An 8,699-nucleotide genomic window follows, 5' to 3' on the forward strand; every position below is an offset into this window, starting at 1 on the left:
TAGGGGCTAATTCTAGTAAACCATGTGATGTCTACATGATGAAATATTGTGAATCATCAGATGCTTATTCCAAATAATAATACCAACCACACAGCTAGACAACTTTAAACATTAGCCAGTTTCATTCCCGTTATCAAGATATTTAAGATATATGGTCGTTATCATCCCCAGTTTACGAAGAACCTAGAGTAAAATCAAACAAAAAACACGTTGTCTTACTTAGCACTACATGATTACGTAAAGCTGTGATTCAAACCAGATGTGCTTAATGAAGAAAATCTGTATTTTTCCCACTTTACTGAATTTCTTGTAATACTTTCAGTGACATGGAAAAATGTTCAGGCTACAGAGTTACATGACAAAGATGATTATAGATACATGCACTGCTTTAAGACTATGAAGGAAAAAAACAGAAAAAAAAGAGAGAGAGAGAGAAGGAAATAATAAAGTTGTGACTTGGCTATGCACAACTTTTCTTTTCCTTTTATTTTTCCTGTTCTTCCTATTTATTCAATAATGAGCAGGCATTGCTTACATAATGCAAATATGAAAATAATACAGGACAAGGAAATATTCCAGTATTATTGGAGATATCAATTAAGATGGCATTCACTTGTCATTTTCAGGCAGATCCTACTGTACCCACTGAGCAAAACTAGGCAAGAGAGGGACTTTATCCTGGTCCTGGTCCCAGCAGGTCCTGCCACTTTTATAGCAGCATCATAGAACAGCATGGGTAGGAGAGATGGGGTGGCCAAGGTGACAAGTGATCCAGTCTGGTTGAAGGTAGTAGCAACCAAGAAATGCCACTAGACTTGGTGATTAGAAGGATACTGGCAGCACGTGCCATAGTCAGTGGGGTATCAGGTCCAGAGCCAGACCACAGGGTGTGAAATGAGGAAAATGTCAGCAGGTGTATGCCACTTTCAATCAATGGGAGAGTAATAGCATGTCAATTGAAGTGTGCCCACGTTTATGTGAAGGTTGCCCATATGATTCAACAGTCATTTTAAATTTCTCAACGCCAAATATTCATACGCATTTGACGGGAGGTAGAAATTGTTGTTGGTTTTTTTCTAAAGAAAGGTCTAAGACTGAGCCATTTTGGATTGCCACCTTAATACTCTGCTAATTTCTGGAATAGTGTTTTCAATGGCCTCATCTTGAAAATGGGGTTGTCAATGCAATAGGAGTCTTGGTGTGGATTAACTACTGATCTGAATCCTTGTGAAATAAACATTTTTGCTCTATGTGGCTTTCTAAGAAAAGAATACTACAGGAGAAGCAACTGCCATTAGCTCAGCCTGCCCTGGGAGAATTTAATGAAAAAAGGAACCTGGGGAGAAAATAGCACTTTTTAGATACAACCTGGATACCTCATTTTCACCGGCTTCCCCATCCTAACTTGTCTAAGCAGGATCCCTTTTTCTCCTGAGCCCGGCAAGGTTTGCCAATCCGCCATCCTTTCTTTAAGTGGCAACCTACAATTTAACATATTTATTGGCATCCTCAAGTGAGCCTTCAACAGAACTGAGCCATTTAAGGGTTTGCCCTCATCTTATTATAAATTAGGTTTGAATATCTCTCAGTATGCACAACATTCCTCAGCTACCCAAGTTAGAACTCCTTATTAGACTGGAAGAATTTGCGTTTTAATTAGTTTTACCTCTGGTGTACGAAGCCCACTGAGATTACTACACTTAGTAAAATTTAATTAACTTGACAAAAGATCCTAATTGTTTTCGTGCCACTGGTCCTTTGCAGGGCTAAAATTAATGCCCTCCAAATTAAGCGGCCACCACAAAGCTTCATTCTGACTGCCCTATATTGAAAAAAAATTCAAATTATAATTCACGGGAAGTGTTTGTTTGTCAGACACCAGGATTTGGGTGCAGAGGCAGAGATTTACAGCCCCCCTAGGAAGAGCTATCTAGGGGCACGGATGGGAAGAGGGCATCAGGAATGAGTCCCCCACCACACACACACACGCGCACACACACACACACACGCACGCACACACACACACATGCACACACACACACACTCTCTCTCTCCCTCAGCTTCATTCTTGTAGAAAGCTTTGTGGCAATGAGATGAGGAACATATTGATTTGTTCAACTCCTCAAAGGCTGAAGCAGATATAATATATCATGTGAATTAATAATGAAGGCTTATAAGTAAAAAATGCTGAATGAATAATTATTCATTCATTCATTTAGGCCTTCAATGTGCATTTCCCAAGTGCCTTTGGGGTCAGGTGCTCACAATGGAATATCTGACTGTCAGAACCTGGGCCTTTGCAGTGTCATTCTCAATGTGTAGCCTTCCTTTTTGTCTGCTCACTCCAGCTAATATCCTATAGCCTTCAAGACCAGCGACATTTTTTGCTTACTCCTTTGTGTCACTAAAGTGTTTTGTCTTCCTGTCCTCATAATGCGAACTACATTGGAATGATGTGTCCTGACTGTTGGCTTTGTGTGCTCCTGCTTGGCTTTTGTTTGTTTGTGGTAAAGGAGGTTTTAACCTGATCAGTCTTGGACTTGGTACACGAAAATCTTTGTATTTCAGTCTTCTCTTCAGAGGTGATAACAGCCTCTTGCTGGTGGAAGCTCTGAAGGATTGAATGAGAGCTTAATATAAAAAGAACAAGATTTGGCATAGAGTTGACGTTCAGTATTTTATTCTGAGTGTCACTCCTAAGAACCAAGTCAGTTCCCTCAACTCTGATCCTACTTGGCCTAATTTCCCTCTATCCTTCCTTCAGACCACCATATACTTTGAGAATGCTCAGGCCTTATGATTAAGCCCATTTCATGGTATATTTTTGACCTGAGAATATTGTCATCATCATTATTACAATTTATTTAAAGAACACAAGACTATGCCTGTTTCAAAAGTTGTATCCATTAAGTGTGGCTAAAATTTTAAAAAGAGTTAATAGTTAATACTGAGTATAAGCGGCAGCATTTCAAGAGGTTCTAGTTTTGCTTTGTTGCAGAATCAGGCCACTCTGCCACATTCTGGAATATGGTGGCTATGCCCAGAGCTGTACTTTCTTTGTTCTGTTCTAACTTGCTGCCCTTACCAAATTAGCCAGGACTCTGAAAAAGTTTTTCCATTTCACCAGTTTTTTCACTTCTTTCCTCCATTTCTGAAAAGGCAGACTCCTCATCTTATGTTTAGTAACATCCTCCTCCCACTCCATTCTCCCACTCCAAAACATCCTTTTTGGAGCACATCTTTCTTCTGCTATTGCTCCCAATCACAAGTGTCACTAGTGGTAAAGAATCTGCTTGCTATTGCAAGAGACATAAGAAACTCATGTTTGATCCCTGGGTCGGGAAAGGTATGGCAACAGACTCCAGTATTCTTTCCGGGGGAATCCCAGGGACAGAGGAGCCTGGCAGGCTACAGTCCATAGGGTCACAAAGAGTCAGACACGACGGAAGCAACTTAGCCTGCAGGTGTCTCTATCACAGTACTCCATCCTTCTGCGTGTACACATGTGAGCCAGGTCTGGACACTCAGGTGCCCCAGCCCAATGGCCGCAATGACTGCATAGTGATGAGTGTGTCACCAGGCAGGACTATGTGTAGACAAGTTAAGCTCTCCATCTCCTGCAGGCTCAGAAGAATAAGCCAGTGAAAACCTGGAGTTGGCTATGCCTGGGACTCTCTTGTCCAGCTACACGGAGGATGCCTGACTAGGGAAGGAAAGACAAAGGGCCATCTACCGAGAAAATTAAAGCTAAGACATATATAAAGAAGGACCAAGAAGGAGAAGAGAACTGGAGAAAAGAGAGGAAGATGACAGTAGTCCTGAAGTCACTGGAGACATTTGGCTCTGAACCTCAGGCTTTCTCTTTATGTAAGAAAGTAAATCTTCCCCACCCTTCCCCTCCCACTCTCCTCTTTCCAACCCCCACCTGACCCCTTGCCCTAGGTTAGTTTGAGTTAAATTTCTTTTACTTACTACTGAAAGACTGTGTGTGTGTGTTTTTTTTTTTAATATTTATTAACTTATTTGGCTGTGCCAGGTCTTAGTTGCCACATTCAGGGTCTTTGATCTTTAGTTGCAGCATGAGAATGCATTGTTGCAGCGTATGGGGTCTAGTTCCCTGATCAGGGATAGAACCCAGGCTTTGGGAGCATAAAGTCTTAGCCACTGGACCATCAAGGAAGTCCCCCACTGAAAGACTTTTTCTCCATTCCTTTGTACCTTCCACCTCTTTATCATGCCTTCCTTCCAATTATTTTCTTCAACGAGGACATGAACAGCTCCAAAGATGAAGCTGCCACCAGTGCACACATTTATGGGAACGCAGGTCAAATGCTGAGCGCCCATGAGGGTGCCACCCTTCACCCTGCCTCCAGGCTGTGTACATCTTGAGCACACCAGATGGCGTGTTGTTTCAGGGACTTGCTCTCTGCTCACTGATGAATTCTGATGGGGTCAGCCTTAGAGAATCTCAGCCTCTTTCAGCACCAAGGCCTTTACAGATTTGAAGGACAGCCAGAAATAAATGAAGACTCTTCCAAATCACTGCACTGCAAACCACACATCAGACTTATGGCTCAGAAAGGGGCTTTTTTCCTGCTGAAGCAGATAGACCTTCTTGGCAGTGTCCCCCCTACAAGATACAGTTCAACTTTGCACCATATTTTAAATGAACCGAAGTCATCTTTGTTATTCAAATACCATATATTTCTAAGGTCAACCATTAGCACAATGTTTATGAACTTTGACAAGCCCACGTTTTAGCACAGGGGAGACATGTGTATGTGATTGATATCCACAGCCATATACATAATTATATCTATACCTTTACCCATTATCCATAGCCATAGCCATTATCTGTGTCTCTCTCCTTGTTCTAAATTTCCCAGAGACCAGAGTGATAACATTTATATTATTATAAAGAAAATCATCCCTAACCTTGTTTAGCCTATCCATAGCTACTCTCACTCAACAGAACATTAATGAGCACCTACTGTGTGCTGCTGAAAGGTGTCAGGAAACAAAGATAAGGGAGACAAGCCCTTGTTCTCAGTTTATACTGAACCCAGTCTGCCCTCCATGTCATAGCCACATTTTGCACTTACGCTCTTTCTTCTTTCTTCAGTACCCACTGCTTCCTGATGTGTTTATCCACATTCCTCCCAAACTTTACAATCTATGAAGTCATCTCTGATCTAGCCAGTGTGGACATGGTTTCCTTTCTAGATTTTCGTAGTTTATTAGCTGTCTCTCCCTTTAGAAATAGAATGCATTTGATCATTTACTAGTTATGTGTGTGCATGTCATCTCTGCAAATCAATGATTCTATTATAGAAATATAGACATCTATGTATACATATGTGTGTATATGCACATAAGACACATAAGTGTGTGTGTGTGTGTGTGTGTGTGTATCCTAGGTAGCTCCAACTATAGTTACTGTGCTTAGTACCAAGTCTGACACATCGAAGGTGATTAAAGTAATAAAAGAATGTTCAGTGATCATACAAATGACTAACTCAAATTCCCCATTAATTGTAGAATCTGTCCCACTAAGAAATGCTCTTTAGAGACTCTTTAATGCCTGAGCTTGTTGTATTCCCCAACAAGAATGCTGAGGTGTGTTTGCACTGGACAGAATGAATTGCTTCCCTCTGACTCAAGCATCTGTTTGAGGGATAAAATTACAAGTTCCTGTAATGACCACTGAAAAGGATTATATTGATCTCTGAAACTGGCAGGCACATGTCCTACAGATGGAATATTCATTTAAGAAAATTATAAGGATCAATAGCTTAAAGGTTGTCAAGAGAGATGACAGATTGTAATTTCAGTATATGGCCTGCCACAAGCTAATGAAAAAGGAAAGGCCCCATTTGTCACACCTGGGTGATAAATCTCCCATGTGGCGCTTTATTAATCTTAAACTCACACAAGCTGTCGACAGCTGTGGCCTGGGCATCCTAATCTGAGAAATGGGGTAAGGTTTACTCTATTTAACAAATATACCATCCCAAGGGAAAGAAGTGAAGGCAGAAAATGTTAAAGGCATGAAGCACACGCCAAACTTGGCAAAACACACTTTCACGAGTGCTATCAAGTCTCATACTCACAAAAGCCTCATGGAGCAAACAATGTCATTCCTGCTTTTCAGATGAAAAAACAAAGTCCTCAAGGGTGGCAGGGCTTAGCACAGTCTATGGATGCAAGAGGAACCAGCATCTAACTGATTCTGGGGTCCAGAATCTTAGCACTAAGCCTTATAGAGCAAAGACTCCTCAGGAGAGCAGTTGTCACAGGGACTGCATTCCAGAAAGATCATCTCAATCCCCAGCTGGATCCACCAATTTCCTCCTGGCTGACATTTGTTCTCCCAGCCTGTCCCTCCTCTATGAAGCAGGAATAAGATGTGTGAGAAAGGTATTTAAGTACTGGAGGATTCTTGAAGCTTCTGCATGTCACACTTTGAAATGTCAGAGCATTTTATTTGTGTATTCAGATAAAATATTTTTACTGTAAAGATGAAGGTAATGCCACAATTGGAGAGAAGGCTTTTATTTTCTTAATTTTGTTATTCATCTATCTAATTCATTTATGATCCAATCCATTAATGTTAACACCAGCCCTGGGAATATAACCCTTCCTCCATCTCATGGAGATAGCAGAATTCATTTGGGATTCTTGGTTTCCCCAAAAACCCATGCTTAGGGTCCTTTTCCACTCACTGTGACATATACAGGTAAATCTCAGATCTAATCCCTTAAAAGTTTAGAACAAGAAAGGGAGATGGTATGAATATAGATATAGTATAGATATGAACATTAATCACACACACACAGATTTCTCCCCCTGTGCTAGAAGGTGTGCTTCTCAAAGTTTCTAAGGGCAAGAATAATATGCCTCCTAAATCAGAACCCTTAAGACTTAGGCAATGGAAACCAGTCTCCCTCCCTGAGGGTGTGTTGATGGCCCTAACACAATATCTGGAGCAGCAGAACATTAAAAAGATGGCAGACAAGAGACATACTGGGAGATGCTCTGGAGGAGGTTGAGAAGACAGAAGTCCCACACTCAGGGCTCACTCTGTTGCAAGCCCTGTGCCAAGCATGCTGCACGCAGGACTTCGTTGATATGTCCCGACATCATGAGGCAGGGCTGTGATTTTTGCAAATGAGGCCAGTGAAGCACAGAGAGAGGAGAATTCTCTTCAAGTGCACGACTGGGAGGACAGGGCCCAGGTGGTTGACATCACTGCCGTGCCTCTGTGGCTGCAGAGCTCTTGGAGACAGGCTGCCCTTGCCCTCCAGGGATTCGTTCCAGCAGACTGCACGGGTTTTTAATCCCTTGGGAATTTAGGAAGTGACCAGAGAAAATAACCAGCCATGGTAGATGAGAGGTGGGCATAGGGCCATTGGGTGTGCATTTCTGGACAGAGAGCCTGCAAGGAGGGGGGCAATGAGAGGCTCTGGCAGCCTGGCCACGGCCTCGGAGGGGAAATGGGCTCTGCGCCAAGCCTTGTACTGCAACCCCCACCTCCTGGGGCCAAGGCCACAGACCTTGCCCTAGGAGCACGGCAGTGCCAAAAAAAGGCTTTCTCTTCCTCTGAGCTCCTCTGTTGTTTTCTAGATCCTTCACCACTTTTGAGCTCTCTGGCCATACTGCAAAGTCCCGCTCCAGTAACAACCTGTGAAAGTTATTGCTCATCTTCCCTTCCCTTCTCTGCCCTCTGTGTTAGCCCTCCTGCATTTTTAAGATACTAAAATATTGTTTGTCACAGCATTTTCTTTAAATAATAAATTTATGGCAGCAAAATTGGAATAGCCTTCGAAGCACATTCTTTGAGATGAACTTGACGTGATGTATTACCACATGTAAAGCGGGAATTTCACACACAAATGACTCATTGGGACCTGAAATGATTAGATACATATGAAAATTTTAAAAAAAGCAGTAATGGGAAAGGCAGGCCCCTCTCTGACCTTTCCTTCCCACAGTCAATACTAATCTTGTTTCTTTTTAATGACACCCACAGCTCTTGCTTAATGAAAAATTTCCCACTATGAACTTCTGTCAGAAGAATGCACCAGAATGATGCACGTGTCCACATCTGGGTACATACAGGAGTATTTGGGCTTCCCTGATGACTTAGCAGGTGCAGAATCCACCTGCCAATGTAGGAGACACAGGGAATGTGCATTCGGTCCTTGGATCAGGAAGATCTCCTAGAGAAGGAAATGGAAACCCACTCCAGTATTCCCATGTGAAAAATCGCATGGACAGAGGAGCTGAGTGGGCTACAGTCTATACGCTCTCAATGAGTTGGACCCAACTGATCAACTAAGCACACAGCACAGAAATAAGGACAAGCCTTCATAATAGCACACGCTTCTTTTTCAAAAGCTGATGGTAGCTATTCCCAATTTGTGTTTATCTCAAGGGCAGTAAAAAGTTACAGCAAGCTGACATAAAGAATATGATTCTTTGGCCCTGATTTAATAATACAGGGACAACTTGAGAGGCATAGTTCTAAATTACCCTTTTAATTTATTTTAATACATTAATCAGCCATGGAAGGAAGTGAATGTAATTACCACACTTTTGGGGAGACCATACACTGTTTGCCAGTTGACACTTCAAAATAAAGGTGGGCCTCTTGAGCAAAATATGGTTCCTTAATTTTGTGCTATTGCATTTTAAGTCAC

This window comes from Budorcas taxicolor, chromosome 18 (assembly GCF_023091745.1).
Source record: "Budorcas taxicolor isolate Tak-1 chromosome 18, Takin1.1, whole genome shotgun sequence".
NCBI classification, from domain to species: domain Eukaryota; kingdom Metazoa; phylum Chordata; class Mammalia; order Artiodactyla; family Bovidae; genus Budorcas; species Budorcas taxicolor.